Raw genomic sequence first — 15,505 nt, forward strand, 5'->3', positions numbered from 1 at the left:
TAACCTACTCTAGGTATGTGTCAGCCGGGTTCAGCATAAATATCACAGGTGCAAAGAAATTATTTCTAGGTGTTTTTTCCCCCCTTTTGGATGACCAAGCCTTTTTGTGGTGTTGTTGTGGTTATTATTATTATTATTAAAATAATTTTTTTTCCCTGTTTGTTGGTTTATGGTTGCATTTCTGGTGTATGCTGTAAATACCTTTTGATATTATTTTATTTTATCCTTCCTTTCATTCTTATGTCATGTGGATTACATTCCATTTTCTTTTCCTCAGTTTGAATCTTGTTTTGTGGCTATTTGGTTCATGGACCCTTGATCAACCAGAGACATGGAAGTCTTACAGTATGTGTATCAACCAAATATATAGGTCATCAATCAGTGGTATCTGTAATTGTATGCTGTATTCTATTCATATGGAGAAAATCTAAATAAAGTGAGGAAAAAAAAAGATCAAAGATTTCTGTTTTCCTGTCCCAAACCTATCTTGAGTAACAAAAGGGTCATCTGGCATTCCTGAAGGCACAGAAGTGATGAAATCGATCAAGGCCTGTAGGCCAACATGTGTATACGTCGGGGGTCTGCTAATTGTCAAACCTTTTACCCAGTGATTGAAGCTGTAATCTGCTGATTGGTCAGTTTGAATGTCTCACATTTGGTTTTGTCACATGAAGGATGATTAACTATGTTTTACCATCCTTCATCTATTTTGTAACCAATTCACCTGTAAACATAACAAAATACTGTTATTAAACCATTTAAATGATAAATTATGTACTAACTAGTCTTGATTCAATATTAACTTTGAAATGCTACCTATTGCAATACAATATAGTCACTTAATAGCAATGCTCTCCCACATATTTAGCTATTCTAACTGTGCTTATTTCCATCGTTGGTATAAGTGGCAGTGGGTGGTAATAGACTAGAAATGTACCGTTTTATAACATCGTGCTGACAACATCTCTTTAGTCATTCGGCAATCCTACAGCGTGAACCACTGTAGGGAAACCACGCTTACATTACCCAACTAAAGCCTTTCTTAAGAAATATATGTCAGACATTGAAGTGAGTTGCTGTTTTTGTCATTCTTCTGAAGAAGACTTCATTTGTTTTGGCAATGCTCCTACACAGAAAAATTTTGGTCAGACTTTTTAGTGTTTATTCAATCTTATTTTGTAAGTGACTTCTCTTTTTGTTTTAATGGTGCTTTCTTTCGAGTGTATGACTATTCAAGAGAGAATACCGGAAAATATTACATAATTGATGTATGTTTCCTGTTAGCTAGATTTCACATTCGTAAACAAAAGTTTACTGGCTCTAAACTTCTCTTTTCTTTATTCAAAGTGGACTTAGATAAGTATGTGGAAACTATCCAAAGTTCTGTTTTTTTTCCTTTTCTTTTCTTATTATTTTAATTGTACTGTCTTAATGTTTTTATTGTTTATTGTAATGTCAGTATTGTTTAATAATAAAAAAATAATAAAAAATAAAAAAACTAATCAGTTCTTTTTCTGGCTCAGACTGCATTGGTAAAGCTTATGGGGCTGTCACATGATGAGCGAACGACTCAAAAAACCTGAAGACTCGAAACAGGTGAACTACTTGACTAATTCCAGTACAGAACCTATAGGATGTTGTGCATGCGTGACTGAACAAATCACTTCCCGAAAATACACCCACCACCAAATCAACAACAAAGATTCGTTCATAATGAATCGTTCAAGATCGACCCATCACTAAATCACACTCCGGAGTCCATGCACTTCAGTTTGAGACACAGCTACAGACAAAGACTCAAAAATACCCAAAACCTCCTGAAACATGCATAAAGATCTTTAGCAACATCATGACAAATTAAACATACAAACATAACTAAAATTAAAAATAAGATCTTTTGATAATGTTGATAATCTTGTAACATGTTTTCAGAAAATGTCACAATGTAGTTTTCTACAGAAATGTTGTCATGACACAGTATTAAATTGAACAGTATTTGCTATTATGAAAAGTTATATTCTTGTGTGTTCAATGAACAAGAGAAATGGAACAATATTTTGATGGCTCTTTATTGTAATGGTGGTATTAGCTGTAGTTATAATTATGTATTTACATGAAAATAAAGTATACAACTGCTGCTCTTCTCTTAATGGTTAGTATGTTGAAGCTGAAAGAGAACAAACCAAACCACAACTATGATCTTACATCTATATATTTCTATTCTATCAGGCCTCTGACACTGTTGGTGCCGAGTCTGACACTGACATATTTGTACCTGTGAATTGATACAAATTTAATGATTAACTTGATAATTCCAGTTTATCTTAATGAATCCACCTTCTTAATTTGAAAAGGAAGAAATGCAGTCTTCACTGATCACTGTATGTTTCACACTGTTGACTGATTAGTGACACAGTCTGTAAAAACTGTAGAAAATCTGAAGAAAACAACCATTATTTGAAAAAAGATCCTATCTCTCTCTCTCTCTCTCTCTCTCTCTCTCTCTACAGTCAAGGCCAAAAATATATATAAAAATATTTTTTTTTTTTTTTTTTTTAGAAAAAAAATAGCCAACATCAGACATGCATTAATGTTTAACTGAGAGAATGTTGTGAAAGAGGAAGTACAGGAGACAGCTTGCATAACTTTACGCATCATTCATTCTGTATCATTCACAAACCATCAATGCCACCAAAACCAGCAGTTCTCTTCACTGTTATGCAGCATTTTCACAATCCGGTCAGAACCACAGGATGTGTTCAAATAAATCACATGTGAATTTTTGGGCTGTGGATACAAAAAAATAAAAAAACAAACAAACAAACATTAATAATTGACATGTAAAACCTGATTGACTTCAGTAAGAGATCATGGTTCATTTTTACTGTGACACTGCAAGATGTTTAAGAAAGCATCAGCTCCAGAATATTTTAAAAGGCACTGTTTCTCTATTTAAAAAAAACAAAAAAAACATGAACAGTTCAAAATAAGGAAAAACCTACAAAGCATCTGCTACAAAGCAGTGATACAAGTCATAAGACTTACATTAAAGCTAAAAGAATTTGAGAAGCGTCATTCATAAATAAAGTAGTGTCGTCAGCCAGCTGGCTAATAATAATTTGTCTGTCGTCAATTGTGATACCTTGCAAATTATTAGTGGAAATATGCAGATCTAAAAACTGAGAGGCAAGTAAGAATAAATATGGAGATATAGGACAGCCTTGTCTTACTCCACGTGACAAATCCAATCTTGGTGAGGTTCCGTATTTTAACTTAATAACATTATTATTATTTCTGTATAATGTCCTGATGGCTTTACAGAAATAATCCCCAAACCCAAATTTGCAGAGAGCTTGAAATATGAACTTGTGCTCAAGTGAATCAAAGGCTTTGTAGAAGTCTAAGAAATGCAGGAAACTGTCATAAGGAACGAGATCCTCGTAATGTAGAAGATCTTATGTTATTTGTAATGTGACATTTCTCCATACAACCTGATTGCGATTCATCAATAATAGAGTTAAGGACATCTTTAATTCTTCTTGCTAAAACTAAAGCTAAAATTTTGTAATCATTGTTTAAAGTGTTAGTTCACCCAAAAATTAGACTGCTTTTTACTCACTGTCGAGGCCTCCTAGGTGTATATGACTTTCTTCTTCCAGACGAATCCAGTCGGAGTTATATTAAAAATTGTCTTTGATCTTTCAAGCTCTATCATTGCAGTCAGCAGGTGTTGCAGTGCTTCAGTCCAAAAGAAGATAAATAAAAAGTGCCCATCCATAAAAAAAAGTGTCTCACACAGCTCTGGGGGGTGAACAAAGGCCTCCTTTAGTGAATCAATGCATTTTTGTAAGAAAAATATCCATATTCAAAATGTAATAATCACTTTAATCTAGCTCGCGCCAACAGTTGTACACAGAAGCATGTATGAGGTCAGCATTGTGCATGTGCATGTCTTATGTGCATGTCTTATGAAAACCAAGGTTTGTTAACAGGATCAAAGGAAGCAAAATTTCCTTACTTTAGCAAAGGAAAACCAGCCTCCTCTCGGCTTATATTGCAATCCTCTGACATTCTTCTTTACAAATCCTCGTTTAGTACTTCTAATTAGTGAATATTGTTTTGTTTTGATCTCTCCACTGCATTTACGCGTGCGTCACTTCTGAGCGGTGCATGCATAAAGTTAACCTCATACATAATTCCCCCGGAACTGCTTCCATGTACAACAGTGAATGCAAGCTAGATTCAAGTGATTATTACGTTTTGAATATGGATATTTTTCTTACAAAAACGCATTGATTCGCTACAGGAGGCCTTTGTTCACCCCCCAGAGCCGTGTGAGACACTTTTTTGTGAGTAAAACACAGCCTAATTTTAATTTTTTGGGTGAACTAACCCTTTAACAGGGTGATTGGCCTCCAGTTTTCTAGAAACTCTTTATCTTTGTTGGGTTTGGGTATCAGGGTGATAACTCCTTGTATCATGGTTGGTGGAAGTGCTTTTTAATAAGAAAGGAGATACATTTTTGTCAAACATCTTATAAAGCTCAGCGGTTAGACCATCACTGCCCGGACTTTTATTATTTTTTAAACTCTTAATTGCCTGTAGAATTTCTGATTGAGATATGTGACCCTGGACCACAAAACCAGTCTTAAGTCGCTGGGGTACATCTGTAGCAACAAAAAAAAAAACATATTATTCAAAAAAATAAATTTTTTTTTTTCTTTAAATGCCAAAAATCATTAGGATATTAAGTAAAAGAAAAGATCATGTTCCATTAAGATATTTTGTACATTTCCTACCATAAATATATCAAAACGTCATTTTTGATTAGTAATATGCATTGCTAAGGACTTGATTTGGATAACTTTAAAGGCAATTTTCTCAATATTTCGATTTTTTTGCACCCTCAGATTCCAGATATTCAAATAGTTGTATCTCGACCAAATATTGTCGTATCCTAACAAACCATACATCAATGGAAAGCTTATTTAATCAGCTTTCAGATGATGTATAAATGTCAGTTTTGAAAACTGAGACTTTAAGGAAAATGCCACAGTTTTTCCATATTTCACTATGTTCTTCCCTCAACCTAGACGAGTTGATACGTACCTCTACCGTCTCGTGTGCACTTTATTGCTGTAACGCGCAGTGCCACTATGTTAGCATTTAGCTTAGCACCATTCATTCCTTAGGATCCAAACAGGGATGAATTTAGAAGCCATCAAACTCTTCCATGTTTTCCCTATTTAAAGACGGTTACATGAATAGTTACACGAGTAAGTATGGTGACACAAAATAAAATGTGGCGATTTTCTAAGCGGATAAAGGTCAAAAAGGTCTGAGGTCGAAGTGCTGTGAAGTGCTCTTCCACCATACATTATAGTTATAATTTTTTATCTGCTTAGAAAATCCCCTATGTAGTTTTTTGTGACAAATTAATTGAAATATAAATGGCATTATGGTCAGTCAATGGACTGCTGCTAATATTAATAGAGATATTTATTATTTATTAATGTTATAGAGATCAACCAACAATCGATTCTGGATTGGTAGAAGCTGCTTTCCTTGGAGGGTGCCGAACTAGCATACATCCAGGTTAATTTCTATCCATATGTCAACTAAATCAAATTTATCCATAAATGCTATAAGATTTGAGTTTGTAGAAGCTGCTTTCCTTGGAGGGTGCCGAACTAGCATATTATTCATTACTATGTTAAAGTCACCACCTAAAATCAGAATGGCAGTAGGATATTTCTCTAATATATTAGCAGGAAGTGACCTGAAGGATCAATAGTGGTTTCCAGAATACAACCATTAAAATTATACTTCATAATCCCTACTCCAGCAGAATATTCTGACCCTTGTGACAGCCATATTTCATTGCCCCACTGTGACCTCCAGAAATCAGAAATCTACTTTGTGCCTCTTACACTGAACAAAATTATAAACACTAAAAGAAACACTTTTGTTTTTGCCCCCATTTTTCATGAGCTGAACTCAAAGATCTAAGACTTTTTCTACGGTATGTACACATAAGGCCTATTTCTCTCAAATATTGTTCACTAATCTGTCTAAATCTGTGTTAGTGAGCACTTCTCCTTTGCCGAGATAAATCCATCCACCTCACAGGTGTGGCATATCAAGATGCTAATTAGACAGCATGATTATTGCACAGGTGTGCCTTAGGCTGGCCAAAATAAAAGGCCACTCTAAAATGTGCAGTTTTATCACAGCACAATGCCACAGATGTTGCAAGTTTTGAGGAAGCGTGCAATTTGTATGCTGACTGCAAGAATGTCCACCAGAGCTGTTGCCCATGAATTGAATGTTTATTTCTCTACCGTAAGCCATCTCCAAAGGTGTTTCAGAGAATTTGGCAGTATATCCAACCCAGGGGCGGATTTAATGAATTGGGGGCCCCAGGCAAATATAGGAATGGGGCCCTATACATTTGCACACATTTACCTAGATCAACCCTCGAGGTCCTTTTTTGTCGTGATGCTTGCTGCTGCACAAATGGTGCCAGATTGTTGTGTCCAATGTTTCTACATTTTTTATGTACATGTTCTAATGGGATTCTTTAATTTACATTTATTCATTTAGCAGATACTTTTATTATTTCATGTTGTAGACCACGAAATAGCAATTGATTTACCGTTTTTTTAGTTTTAACATAAAACAAAATAAATTATAAAATGATAAACCTCACAACTGAAACTTTATATTTCTGGGATGAGTCAGAAGTATAAATTATTATATTATTTAAAACAGATTTATGTGAGTGAATATTCGCATTGGTCTGAACAAAAACTGCAGACTGGATTATTGAAAATGCACATTCATTCTCTGCCAGTAGGAGGTGCTTTTGGAGTCAGAAATATAGTGGTTTCCCTGGTGACAGCTCTAAACAAAACAGCTCAGCTCATAAATGGTACTTTATCAGGTAAAATGAAAATGTGAGTTACCAGCGTAAGCCTACATTTTATTTTAGTCATTTTAACTTAGGGCTGTCAATCAATTAAAATATATAATCGCAATTAATGGCATGATTGTCATGAGTTAACTTGTGAATAATCACAACTTAATTGCACATTTTTATCTGTTCTAAATGTGCCTTAAATGAATATTTTCCCCATGGTTTCACAGACAAGGCTTAAGCTAGTCCCAGACTAAAATGCATGTTTGAGCTGTCTCAACTGAAAATATCTTGCTCTGACATATCTTAAAACTCATTGTTCTGTGTCAATATGCACACCTGTAACACTTTCTTTTAAGGCATTTTTGTAATGCAAAAATTAATTTATGCAATAAATGTTTATTATTAGTGAAACCAGTTAACAGAGCATGAAGAGTAGACATGTTTCATAGGTCATAGATGTTTTTCAAAGAACTTGTTTCATGTCTATTAGACACATGAAAAAAAAAAAAAAAAACAGAAATACTAGCTTCCCATTACTTCTCTTTCTTTGCACTGAGCACTTTACACAAACCTGTTTGCATTTTCGCATGACAGGGCAGCTCACTTCTGTACATGCAAAATGTACATTTATTATTTATTATTACATTTGTTTGCCTCTCTGTGCCACATACTGTATTTTTGATGCAGCTAAATTCTCAAAACTGTTTTCATTGATACATTTGACTGTTTGTTGTCAGACAACGGGATGAATATGAAATAGTGACTGAAACGCGACCCATTAAGACTAACCAGCTCTCCCTTCCGAGAAGTTAATCTGCACAAAAATATATAATCGTGCCGTCGTCTGATAAAAATCAAATAGGCTACAGAATAGCTTGAAGACAATAGCTGTGCTGTGATTTCAGCTATACTTATATGTAAAATTGGAGAAGCAACATATCAGTGTTTTAACTGAAAGCGCAGCTCCTTTCAGCCGCGCGCTGAACGCAGAGAGAGAAGTGTGCGCGCGCTGGGAAAGAGGGACCTCGCGCTCGTGCGGCAGTCAGCTTTAGATGCATAAAATTTTATTTTGCTACAAGCTGGATACACAAGAAGCACGTTCAACTCGGACGCGCAGACGATTGTCGTGCATAAACACCATAAACAGCAAACGTTCGCGTGTCCGCGCTTAATGCGCATCTCCTATATGAAAAGCATTAGGGGGCCCTTGGCTTTTGGGGGCCCAAGGCAGTCGCCTACCTTTGCCTAATGGGTAAGTCCGCCCCTGATCCAACCGGCCTCACAACCGCAGACCACGTGTAACCACACCAGCCCAGGACCTCCACATCCAGCATCTTCACCTCCAAGACCAGCCACCAGCTGCTGCAACAATCAGTTTGCATAACCAAAGAATATCTGCACAAACTGTCAGAAACTGTCTCAGGGAAGCTTATCTGCATGCTCGTCGTCCTCATCGGGGTCTCGACCGGACTGCAGTTTGTTGTCTTAACCAACTCACATTCGATGGCGTCTGGCACTTTGGAGAGGTGTTCTCTTCACGGATGAATCCTGCTTTTCACTGTACAGGGCAGATGGCAGACAGTGTGTATGGCATCGTGTGGGTGAGCGGTTTGCTGATGTCAACGTTGTGGATCGTGTGGCCCGTGGTGGCAGTGGGTTTATGGTATGGGCAGGCATATGTTATGGACAATGAACACAGGTGCTTTTTACTGATGGCATTTTGAATGCACAGAGATACTGTGACGAGATCCTGAGGCCCATTGTTGTGCCATTCATCCACGACCATCACCTCAGGTTGCAGCATGATAATGCATGGCCCCATGTTGCAAGGATCTGTACACAATTCCTGGAAGCTGAAAACATCCCAGTTCTTGCATGGCCAGCCGGACATGTCACCCATGGAGCATGTTTGGGATGTTCTGTATTGGCGTATACGACAGCGTGTTCCAGTTCCTGCCAATATCCAGCAACTTCACACAGACATTGAAGAGGAGTGGACCAACATTTCACAGGTCACAATCAACAACCTGATCAACTCTATCCGAAGGAGATGTGTTGCACTGCGTGAGGCAAATGGTGGTCACACCAGATACTGACTGGTTTTCAGTCAGTATCTAAAAGGCCACTCTAAAATGTGCAGTATTATCACACAGCACAATGGCACAGATATCGCTAGTTTTAATGAAGCATGCAGTTGGCATGCTGACTGCAGGAATGTCCACCAGAGCCTTTTGTTCAGTGTAGAAAACAAAATTAAAGGCTACCTTCCTTCCTTGCTTTTCAAACCCTTGACATTTAAAGAAAACAAAGACATAAAAATGAAACAAGAATATTATACCTGAAGAACTAGGTATAGAACAAGATATCAATTAGAACAGAAGAAACTTCACTAGAATTAGACAAAAAAAGCGATAATTCACCTGACTCCGCAACATGATAATGAGTATAAGGGCATGAGTAAAAGTCTGTTTTGTCCAGCACGTGAAATAAGACTTTAAAAAGTAATGGTACCTTTAAATCTTCTAGCTCAAGACTCCAATTAGCTGAATACTACACAGTCGGTCTATCCTTTCTTTAAAAAAAAAAAAAAAAACAGTTTGTGCTTACCCGTGGGTATCAAGAAAGTCATCTGCTGCACTGAATCTTCGATGAGGACACCACAGCAACATTCAGCCTAACTGATCTTTGGCAGAAATCCACATATGCAAACGGCCCTCTGAAGCCTACTGTCTTCCCTTCCTTTCTCGCTCATTCCACAAGAGGCCAAAATTTGTTCCTGGTGTCTTTGTTGCTTTGTGTCAGGTCTTTTAAAAATCCTGATTTTCCATTCTTTGAAGATGACGGCGGTTCTGGCATCCTTCCTGATTTAATTTCAGACATTCTGTGAAAGAAACTGTACGATGATGCAGCGATCTAGCATGTTATAGACATCATAGACTGAAGACCCAGGTAAACGATGAATCAATCTTTTCTCTTTCTTATAGCATTATAGTTTTGAATCGTTTGCAGTTTGTTATGACCTTGAGATATGCTATGCATCTGTGAACAGTTTTTTGTATGTATTTTGATCTCTCTGCTCGTGTCTGTAGACATGTTTGTGTTCCAGATGGATGTGGCCTCTGTAAACAATCTGGTGATTGTTCCTACTATGCACCTTACCCAGATATAAGGACCGCCCCAAACACTTGTCTGCTGCTTTTGAGCTTCGTTGACTTTGTACCGTCGTGTTTCACTAGTGTTCTGATTGACTGTTTTCTGCTATTGTTTGTATCACCGTCGTCGCTCTCATTTAGTTGTAAAAAAGAGCGTTGTACTGGAGAGAGATATATTCTGAGTGGATTGAATCTGTTGGGTGTTTGTTATTGTAAGATCAAATTCTAAAACTCCTGGGGCCTGTACCATGATGGTAGATGAACAAATTCAGAGTTACAGGATTAGTTTCGAGTTGACAAAACCAAACCAACACAATCAGGCTTAATTGGTACCATGAGGCAGCTTATCAACTTTCTCTGTCAACTCAGGCTTTGATCCTTATGCCGCATTCCAGGCAACCCGTAACCTGTGTTTTTCCAACCTTCTACCCGTGAAAGTGCACTACAACGGCAGTCAAACCCGTGACTTCCCACTCGTGAACTCGTACTAGATCGATGTACTCCCAGTTCCGAGCTCTGACGTCACATAGCCCGCGAAACAACAATAGCAGCCCCTACGGATGATATTGCCTACGGATGCAGCGTTTATGCAAGTACATGGGCGCGTGCACATAAAACAGTGACGTCGGCACTGAACAACCAATCCCATTCAATATGGATAGAGTGAGAGCCGTATATTTTTCCACGGAGCAAGAAATAATTATTCAAAAATGTGAAGAAAATAAACGTTTTTCAAGCACGCAGTAATACTGTTTCTGCTGCCAAAGCAAGAGAAGAGAGTTGGAAAAAGATTGCTGATTGCGTTAATACCTAAGTTAAACAAATACATTAAATATTAATAAAAAAAAATTGTGTATGATGTAGGCTATGTGTGTGCATGTGTATAGGATGGCAACACTTTACAATAAGGTTGTAATTGTTTAGAGAACTTAATGCATTAGCTAACATGAATTTACACTGAACAATAGTTTTTCAGCATTTTGTTAATGTTAATTCTGGTAGTTGTTCAAGTAACTAATGTAACTTCACTGTGCATTAGACGTTAAGTTACTGAAAAAAATATATTTTATTTATTTATTTATTTTATTTTTTTAAGGTAGGCCTAAGTGATTGCAATCAGTGTATTTTAGCTACATTTAAATACACATTTATTTGATCAACTTTCAACATTTATTTTAATTAAATGTAGCTAAAATACATTGTTTTTGACCACTTACCATAAAATTTAGTAGCATTTTTTTCAGTGCAGTTTAACTTTAAAGATGTATTAAATTCTGCAATTAAAATGTACATATACTATATGTATAAATGTATTTTTATATAAAAATGTGAATGTATATTCCATCATAAACAATATTCTTTCGGTTTGTTAGATGCAACCCCAACTACAAATGTTCTTGGCAGCAGATAAAGACAAAATATAAAAATATAATTCAATGTGATGAGTATTTACCATAACATTTTATTATTTTCACGAACCCTTTCACAAAAACTTTTTTGCAGCAAACAGAAAAAAGTGTGAGATTCAGAAAACACAGAATACACTGTGGCGGAGGAGTTGGCTCTGAGTAGCAATAAGGGGCGGCTGATTATGGATGGGATTACAGGTGCTGTAGAATCTGACCCTGGTGCTGGCTCCTCTAAGCAAGTGACACTGGGTATGTGTGCAATGCATTACTACATTTTAGAAGTTTTACATGTGGCAGACTGTGTGCTCTGCAGTAGAGGGTAATGCAGTGTCCCTGTTGAAGCCAGTACACTTTCACACAGTCTCCCACACAGAGGTGAGCATGCAGCAGACAGAACACTATGAATATACTTTACAACAGTTATGCTTTAATTTGTCTATTTTATTTATTAGGGTGAAGTAAATGTTGAAGAGACCCTCTCTGCCTGTTCTGAAACCGTCGCTGAGGTGAATGCATTTTATTTTTATTCTTTTTGTTTTATGGCACACATTTGAATGTCACACAAATGTGCCTGGCACTTATGTCTTTTATTGTAGGATTTTTCACAAAATGCCCCAGAAACTGAGGTCTCTACCTCAATGGGCTTCAGAAGGAATGTGAACAAGGTATGTGATTTAAACTCTTGACATAAATTACAGCCAGTCCTGTGCCTGTATTAAGTCATGCCATTTGTGATTTGATTTACCTAAAAAATTTTCATTGTTTGTGGTGGAATATTTTATTTTATTTATTTTTTTTCAGGTGGAAACTGAGGAACTCGTTTTACAAAGGGAGCCTAGAACTGGACTGCACATTTAAGGAGCTGGACTATGAGCTGAGGAGCCTCCAAATTAAAAAAAATAATAATAATTGGAGATCAAACAGCTGGAAAAACAGATCTCCATATGTGAACTTACTAAACCAAGAAACACATTAGTATGAACACTGAATACTTATTAATGCAACTTTCTCTTTCTCTCTCCCTAGCCAAATAACCAATAAAACCATTTGAGACCTATCTGCAGTTTCAATGTGTTTTTAAGTAAAATATTGTACAGTATGGTGATTGTATCTCTGACTGCTGTGCCAGCTGGGTGGTCAAGTGTGATAGGGTCAATTTCATCAGGGAGAAGCTTTGAAAAAACTCCTTTTTTGATAGTGGCTATATTGTGCAGAATGGCACATGCAGCCACTATCTGTGATGCCCGCACTGGTGACACCCTTAACCACCGAAAGCAGTTGAAACGTGCCTTTAGGATGCCAAAGGTCAACTCGATCTTGACCCTTGTTTTACTGAGGGCCACATTGAAGCGGTTTTGTGTCCTTGTCTGAGGGTCAGGATAGGGGGTTAGCAAAAATCTTTGGCATGCAGAACCTCTGTCTCCTACCAACAGACCATCAAAAAGCCCTGTCCCAGAACAAAAAGGGGAAAATTGTATAAGTTTTGCTTTGTCAATTAAAATGAACACTTAAAAGTGTTTTGTATGGTTCCAAATTTAACTTGCCTTCCTCAAAGCGCTGACACAATGCAGACTCACAGAAAATTTGTGAATCATGCACTGAGCCAGGCCATTTGGCGTCCAAGCTTGTGATCATGCATTCATGATCACAAGTCATCTGCAGATGAAATGTACAATAGATCATTGTTATGTTTTAATGATCCATCTCACTGAAAATTAAAATAATCTTGCATGTGTAGTACACCTACCTGAACATTGAGGCTGTGAAAGGATTTTCTATTCACATAATCTGCCTCATGTTCTCCAAGAGCTGTTGAGATTGCATCGTGTGCAGTCTATTGTTCCTATGACTCTAGGAAATCCTATCATAACATAAAAAAAAAAAAAAATGTTTGTAAAATAATATTAACATGTACTGTATATTCTATCTTCTAAGTGAATTTCATAAAACCCCTCTTTTATGGACATGGTCGATAAATGTCCGGGAACACTATTAAGCTATTTACGTAGCCCTGAAGTGCAAGGACCACCTTGCAAATGGTTCGACAAACGGTGTTTTTCCCAAGGTTCTCTGCATCACCGACCGCATATACTGTAAGTACGTACCACTTGCAAAAAAAACGCAACGCAAAACATATGCGGTACAGTAAGGGCATGACTTTGACGTGTCACATTTGTTATGTGTGGCTCAAGAAGTTCACAAATATAAGAGATTACGTCCGTGGAGAAACGGTATCTTTCATACAAGTAAGTATCAGGAAAAGCTAGGGGATCTTGTCTGTCCCTAAAAACTTGTTCTCTACGAAGTGCTCATCTAACTATTTGTGCGGAGATGTCCACAGCATTTGGTAGAAAAGGTGAAGCCATTTCAACAGACACTGGGATATGTGACCAATATGTTTCTTTGTTCACATCTGATTGGTCCAATTTCAGTTTGAGATCTCTAACTCAGAACATAACCTGCCCTGGAGTAGGTTAGCTGTGGAGTGTAAGTTACTATGGCAATGAACGCCGCTAAAAGCCAAGCCACTTTCATGGTACCTAAAACCCAGGATTGGTGCAAACTGAACTGAAACTTACCTGGCTAGCCAGATAATCCGGCTTCATGGTACATGCCCCTGTTTATCTGAACATTGCCTGTTTTGACTACGATTTGGATTCTGACTCTGCTTTGTGTATGCCCTGCATCTTTGTAAATATTCTTGTAAATACACTTATGCAAAAATGAGGCATGAAGCCATCTCTACTCCAATACATTTTCTCTTTGTTTATGGTTGAGAGAGGTAGGTAAGTTGGTCTGTATTTAGTTTTCTTTATTTTCGATTTGAGGTTATCTAGTTATTAAAAAAAGATAATTTTGTTTATTGTTTTGGTCTAGTCTGCACCTGAAGATATTCCTGTGTAAAGAAAATAAAATTGTTTATTTGGCATCTCTCTATTGTGAACTCAAATCTCTTTTTCTGTTATGGATAACCCCTAGAGGTCGTAACAGAAATTGGTGTCTCGTCTCAAAAACATTAGTTGTATCGTCGTTTGAAGGAGACATTAAGAAACTCATGAATTTGGCTTTGTGTTTGTTCGTTTACCTGGTAGTTTTCATTTTAAGGTGGAGGGAATTAGGGATGGCTTCAAAATTTGAATTAGATAAGTTTGCAATCGAACCTTCAGTACATCAGTTGGATATTTGCCACAAAGATGATTTGTTAGTGGTCGCGGATTTATATTCAATTAAATTTAATTCAAGTTTATTTGCTTCAGCCTGCACGCCTGCTGCTACTTAGCCACGATGAGAAGAAACACCACCTAGTCTCGTCAAAGTTTACTTCTATTTTTTACTTTAGTTTCTTTTCTTTTCCGTTGAGAGTTTCGTGTTCTGAGTTAAGTTTTGTAACGCTATGTCTCCGAATCTGACCTCGAGTGCCCATTCAACTTCAACCAGCCCACAACTCCGCATCGTCAGACGACGCCCAACCACGGGCTTCCCAAGACGTCACGTCAACGACTACTGAACTTCCAGCCAATCAGCAACCTCGGGAAACCCCCTTTTCAACGACAACAAAGGGAACCCCCTTTACACAGGCAACGCAAGTAACCTCCAGACTCTGGTCTGTACTGGTGTATCTATTGTAATTTTAACCTCATTGAAGAACTCAATGCGAGGGTTAATTAAGTGACTGATGGTTGTTCATGTCTATGCAATTTCAAGTATTACTGTAAACTCGGGATTCCACATTTTCATTCTCTTAAACTCATCCTTTCCTAACTTTCTGTCTTCCTGCAACTTGTGTGAATGTGTGAGTACGTGTGCTTATGTGTTAGATTAGTTTATATATCTTAGATTTATCTAATAAAGCCTTATTCATATTGAAAAGAGAAGTATCTTGTGTTTTTTGCTTACAAGTTAATGTCTTAAACTGACGATCTTGTTACTGTGCTAATTAATAATGTTTTCACTATACTTTGGATATTAATACCAGTGCAGATTTGATGTTAAACGGCTCGTTCAGTGAATCGCTGGCCGTTTCA

At 37.2% G+C, this 15,505-nt stretch overlaps 1 pseudogene; it reads right to left on the bottom strand.

Annotated features, from left to right (window-relative positions):
* Positions 1-12,315: 12,315 nt before the first annotated feature.
* Positions 12,316-13,892, bottom strand: LOC109099424 (annotated as a pseudogene).
* Between the last annotated feature and the right edge of the window lie 1,613 nt (positions 13,893-15,505).

Source organism: Cyprinus carpio, chromosome B22 (genome assembly GCF_018340385.1).
Source record: "Cyprinus carpio isolate SPL01 chromosome B22, ASM1834038v1, whole genome shotgun sequence".
NCBI classification, from domain to species: Eukaryota; Metazoa; Chordata; class Actinopteri; order Cypriniformes; family Cyprinidae; genus Cyprinus; species Cyprinus carpio.